This window comes from Chiloscyllium punctatum, chromosome 14, assembly GCF_047496795.1.
Source record: "Chiloscyllium punctatum isolate Juve2018m chromosome 14, sChiPun1.3, whole genome shotgun sequence".
NCBI classification, from domain to species: domain Eukaryota; kingdom Metazoa; phylum Chordata; class Chondrichthyes; order Orectolobiformes; family Hemiscylliidae; genus Chiloscyllium; species Chiloscyllium punctatum.
The window spans coordinates 100,210,235-100,216,197 of record NC_092752.1 but is presented as its reverse complement, the minus strand read 5'-3'; positions in this window follow the sequence as shown (position 1 = coordinate 100,216,197).

Below are 5,963 nucleotides of genomic sequence, written 5' to 3'. Positions count from 1 at the left end.
TCCCCTTCTCTCTCTTTCCTTGTCTCGCTACCTCTCTCGCTGTCACCCTCTCTCTCTCCCTCTCTCTCTGTCCCCCACTCTCTCTGTCCCCATCTCTCTCTCTGTCCCCCTCTCTCTCCTACCCTCTCTCTCTGTCCACTTCTCTCTCTGTCCCCCTCTCTCTCACTCGCCCTCTCTCTGCCCCCTCTCTCTCTGCCCTTCTCTCTCTCTGTCCCCACTCTCTCTGTCCCCCTCTCTCTCTGTCACCCTCTCTCTCTGTTCCCCTCTCTCTCTCTGTACCCCTCTCTCTGTCCCCCTCTCTCCCTGTCCCTCTCTATCTGTCCCCTTCTCTCTCTCCCCCACTCTCTCTGTCCTCCCATCTTGTGGCCCACTCTCTGACACCCTCTCTCTCTGCCCCTCTCTCTGTCTGACACCCTCTCTCTCTCCATCTCTCTCTGTCCCCCTCTCTCTCTGTCCCCTTCTCTCTCTGTCCCCCTCTCTCTCGCCATCTCTCTGACCCCCAATCTCTCTGTCCCCCTCTCCCTGCCAACTTTCTCTCTGTCCCCCTCTCTCTCTCTCCCCCTCTCTCTGTCCCCCTCTCTCTCTCCCTCTCACTCTGTCCCCTATTCTCTCTGTCCCCTTAACTCTTTGTACCCCTCTCTCTCTCTCTCCCCTCTCTCTGTCCCCCCTCTCTCCTACCCCTCTCTCTCTGTCCTCTTTCCTCTCTGCCCTCCTCTCTCTCTCTCCCCTCTCACTCCCCCTCTCTCTGTTTTCCTCTCTCCCTGTCCCCCACTCTCTCTGCTGCGATCTCTGTGACCCCCTCTCTCTGCCACTCTCTCTCTGTCCTCCCCTCTCTCTGTTCCCCAGTCTCTCTGTCCCCCTCTCTGTCTTTCACCCCTCTCTAACTGTCCCCCCATCTCTGTTGCCCACTGTCTGACCCCCTCCCTCTCTGCCCCTCTCTCTCTGTCTCCCTCTCTCTCTGTCCTCCCCTCTCTATGTTCCCCTCTCTCTCTGTACCCCTCTCTTTGTAACCCCTCTCTCTGTCCCCCCTCTCTTTGTCCCCCCTCTCTCTGTCCCCCTCTCTCTCCCCTCTCTCCCGCCCTCTCTCTCTGTCCCCTTCTCTCTCTGTTCCCTTCTCACGCTGTCCCCCACTCTCTCTGCCGCAATCTCTGTGACACCCTCTCTCTGCCTTCTCTCTCTGTCCTCCCCTCTCTCTGTTCCCCTCTCTCTTTGTCCCCCTCTCTTTGTCACCCTCTCTCTCTGTCCCCCCCTCTCTCTGTCATCCTCTCTCTCTGTTACACTCTCTCTCTGTTCGCCTCTCTCTCTGTCCCCCTCTCTCTGTCCCCCTCTCTCTCTACCCCCCTCACTTTCTCTCCCCCTCTCTCTGTCCCATTCTCCCACTGACCCCCACTCTCCCTGTCCCCCTCTCTCTCTGTACCCCCCGTCTCGCGCTCTCTCTGACACCCACTCTCTCTGTCCCCCTCTCCCTGCCAACTCTCTCTCTGCCCCCCTCTCTCTCACTCTCCCCCCTCTCTCTGTCCCCCACTCTTCTCTGTCCCCCTCTCAGTCTGTCACCCTCTCAATCTCTCCCCCTCTGTCTGCCCCCTCTCTCTCTGTCCCCTCTCTCTCTGTCCCCCTCTCTTTCTGACCCCCTCTCTCTCTGCCCCTCTCTCTCTGTTCCCCTCTATTTGTCACTCTTCTCTCTGTCCCCCCTCGCTTTGTCCCCCTCTCTCTGCCCCTCTCTCTCTGTTCCCCACTCTCTCTCTCCCCCTCTCTCTCTCGCCCTCTCTCTGCCCCCCCTCTCTCTGTCCCCTCTCTCTCTGTCATCCTCTCTCTGTCGCCATCTCTCTGTCGCCCTCTCTCTCTGTCCCCCTCTCTCTCTGTCCCCCTTCTCTCTCTCTCTCCCTCCCTCTCTCTCCCCCTCTCTCTCTCTCCCTCTCTCTCTGTCCCCCTCTCTTTCCTACCCCTCTCGCTCTAACCACCTCTCTCTCTGTCCCCCTCTCACTCGCCCTATCTCTGTCCTCTCTCTCTCGGTCCTCCACTCTTTCTGACCCCGTCTCTCTCTGCCCCTCTCTCTCTGTCCCCCTCTATTTCTGACCCCCTCTCTCTCTGTCCCTCTCTCTCTGTCCCCCTCTCTTTCTGACGCCCTCTCTCTCTGCCCCCTCTCTCTCTGTCCCCCTCTCTTTGTCATCCCTTCTCTCTGGACCCCCTCTCTTTCCTACCCCTCTCTCTCTAACCACTTCTCTCTGTCCCCCTCTCTCTCCCTACCTCCATCACCCTCTCTCCCCCTCTCTCTGTCCGCTTCTCTCTCTGTCCCCCTCTCTCTCTCGCCCTCTCTCTCTGGCCCCCACTCTCTCTGTCCCACTCTCCCTGCCACCTCTCTCTCTGCCCCCACTATCTATCCCCCCCTCTCTCCCCCTCTCTCTGTCCCCCTCTCTCACTCCCCCTCTCTCACTGTACCCCTCTCTCTCTGTCCCCTTCTCTCTCTGTCCCCCACTCTCTCTGTCCCCCTCTCTGTCTGTCATCCTCTCTCTGTCGCCATCTCTCTGTCGCCCTCTCTCTCTGTCCCCCTCTCTCTCTGTCCCCCTTCTCTCTCTCTCTCCCTCCCTCTCTCTCCCCCTCTCTCTCTCTCCCTCTCTCTCTGTCCCCCTCTCTTTCCTACCCCTCTCTCTCTAACCACTTCTCTCTGTCCCCCTCTCTCTCCCTACCTCCATCACCCTCTCTCCCCCTCTCTCTGTCCGCTTCTCTCTCTGTCCCCCTCTCTCTCTCGCCCTCTCTCTGGCCCCCACTCTCTCTGTTCCACTCTCCCTGCCACCTCTCTCTCTGCCCCCACTATCTATCCCCCCCTCTCTCCGCCTCTCTGTGTCCCCCTCTCTCACTCCCCCTCTCTCACTGTACCCCTCTCTCTCTGTCCCCTTCTCTCTCTGTCCCCCACTCTCTCTGTCCCCCTCTCTGTCTGTCACCGTCTCTCTCTGTCATCCTTTCTCTGTCACCATCTCTCTGACACCCACTCTCTCTGTCACCCTCTCCCTGCCAACTCTCTCTCTGCCCCCCTCTCTCTCACTCTCACCCCTCTCTCTGTCCCCCACTCTTCTCTGTCCCCCTCTCAGTCTGTCACCCTCTCAATCTCTCCCCCTCTGTCTGCCCCCTCTCTCTCTGTGCCCTCTCTCTCTGTCCCCCTCTCTTTCTGATCCCCTCTCTCTCTCTGCCCCTCTCTCTCTGTTCCCCTCTCTTTGTCACTCTTCTCTCTGTCCCCCCTCGCTTTGTCCCCCCTCTCTCTGCCCCCTCTCTCTGTTCCCCACTCTCTCTCTCCCCCTCTCTCTCTCGCCCTCTCTCTGCCCCCTCTCTCTCTGCCCTCCTCTCTCTCTGTCCTCCTCTCTCTCTGTCCCCTCTCTCTCTGTCCCCCTCTCTCTCTGTCCCCTTCTCTCTCTCTGTCCCCCTTCTCTCTCTCTCTCCCTCTCTCTCTGTCCCCCTCTCTCTCTGTCCCCTTCTCTCTCTGTTCCCTTCTCACGCTGTCCCCCACTCTCTCTGCCGCAATCTCTGTGACCCCCTCTCTCTCCCCCACTCTCTCTGTCCCCCTCTCTGTCTTTCACCCTCTCTCTCTCCCCCTCTATCTGTCCCCCTCTCTCGCCTCCGCCTCTCTATCTGTCCACTTCTCTCTCTGTCCCCCTCTCTCTCACACGCCCTCTCTCTGCCCTCCTCTCTCTGACCTTCTCTATCTCTGTCCTCCACTCTCTCTGTCCCACTCTCTCTCTGTTACCCTCTCTCTCTGTTCCCCTCTCTCTGTCCCCCTCTCGCTGTCCCCCTCTCGCTGTCCCCCTCTCTCTCTGCCCCCTCTCTCTCTACCCCCCTCACTATCTCTCCCCCTCTCCCTGTCCTCTTCTCTCTCTGGCCCCCACTCTCCCTGTCCCCCTCTCTCTCTGTCACCCTCTCTCTCTCTCCACCTCTCTCTGTCCCCTTCTCTCTCTGTCCCATTCTCTCTCTGTTCCCCTCTCTCTCTCGCCCTCTCTCTGGCCCCCACTCTCTCTGTTCCACTCTCCCTGCCACCTCTCTCTCTGCCCCCACTATCTATCCCCCCCTCTCTCCGCCTCTCTGTGTCCCCCTCTCTCACTCCCCCTCTCTCACTGTACCCCTCTCTCTCTGTCCCCTTCTCTCTCTGTCCCCCACTCTCTCTGTCCCCCTCTCTGTCTGTCACCGTCTCTCTCTGTCATCCTTTCTCTGTCACCATCTCTCTGACACCCACTCTCTCTGTCACCCTCTCCCTGCCAACTCTCTCTCTGCCCCCCTCTCTCTCACTCTCACCCCTCTCTCTGTCCCCCACTCTTCTCTGTCCCCCTCTCAGTCTGTCACCCTCTCAATCTCTCCCCCTCTGTCTGCCCCCTCTCTCTCTGTGCCCTCTCTCTCTGTCCCCCTCTCTTTCTGATCCCCTCTCTCTCTCTGCCCCTCTCTCTCTGTTCCCCTCTCTTTGTCACTCTTCTCTCTGTCCCCCCTCGCTTTGTCCCCCCTCTCTCTGCCCCCTCTCTCTGTTCCCCACTCTCTCTCTCCCCCTCTCTCTCTCGCCCTCTCTCTGCCCCCTCTCTCTCTGCCCTCCTCTCTCTCTGTCCTCCTCTCTCTCTGTCCCCTCTCTCTCTGTCCCCCTCTCTCTCTGTCCCCTTCTCTCTCTCTGTCCCCCTTCTCTCTCTCTCTCCCTCTCTCTCTGTCCCCCTCTCTCTCTGTCCCCTTCTCTCTCTGTTCCCTTCTCACGCTGTCCCCCACTCTCTCTGCCGCAATCTCTGTGACCCCCTCTCTCTCCCCCACTCTCTCTGTCCCCCTCTCTGTCTTTCACCCTCTCTCTCTCCCCCTCTATCTGTCCCCCTCTCTCGCCTCCGCCTCTCTATCTGTCCACTTCTCTCTCTGTCCCCCTCTCTCTCACACGCCCTCTCTCTGCCCTCCTCTCTCTGACCTTCTCTATCTCTGTCCTCCACTCTCTCTGTCCCACTCTCTCTCTGTTACCCTCTCTCTCTGTTCCCCTCTCTCTGTCCCCTCTCCTGTCCCCTCTCGCTGTCCCCCTCTCGCTGTCCCCCTCTCTCTCTGCCCCCTCTCTCTCTACCCCCCTCACTATCTCTCCCCCTCTCCCTGTCCTCTTCTCTCTCTGGCCCCCACTCTCCCTGTCCCCCTCTCTCTCTGTCACCCTCTCTCTCTCTCCACCTCTCTCTGTCCCCTTCTCTCTCTGTCCCATTCTCTCTCTGTTCCCCTCTCTCTCTCGCCCTCTCTCTGACACCCACTCTCTTTGTCACCCTCTCCCTGCCACCTCTCTCTCTGCCCCCTCTCTCTCATCCCCCCACTCCCCCTCTCTCTGTCCCACACTCTCTCTGTCCCCCACTCTGTCTGTCACCCTCTCTCTCTCTGCATCTCTCCCTGCCCCCTCTCTCTTTGCCCCCTCTATTTCTGACCCCCTCACTCTCTGTCCCTCTCACTCTGTCCCCCTCTCTTTGTCACCCTTCTCTCTGTCCCCCCTCGCATTGTCCCCCCTCTCTCTGCCCCTCTCTCTCTGCCCTCCTCTCTCTCTGTCCACTGCTCTCTCTGTCGTCGTCTCTCTGTCGCCCTCTGTCTCTGTCCCCCTCTCTCTCTGTCCCCCTTCTCTCTCTCTCTCCCTCCCTCTCTCTCCCCCCCTCTCTCTCTCCCTCTCTCTCTGTCCCCCTCTCTTTCCTACCCCTCTCTCTCTAACCACCTCTCTCTCTGTCCCCCTCTCACTCGCCCTCTCTCTGTCCTCTCTCTCTCGGTCCTCCTCTCTTTCTGACCCCCTCTCTCTCTGCCCCTCTCTCTCTGTCCCCCTCTCTTTCTGACGCCCTCTCTCTCTGCCCCCTCTCTCTCTGTCCCCCTCTCTTTGTCATCCCTTCTCTCTGGACCCCCTCTCTTTCCTACCCCTCTCTCTCTAACCACTTCTCTCTGTCCCCCTCTCTCTCCCTACCTCCATCACCCTCTCTCCCCCTCTCTCTGTCCGC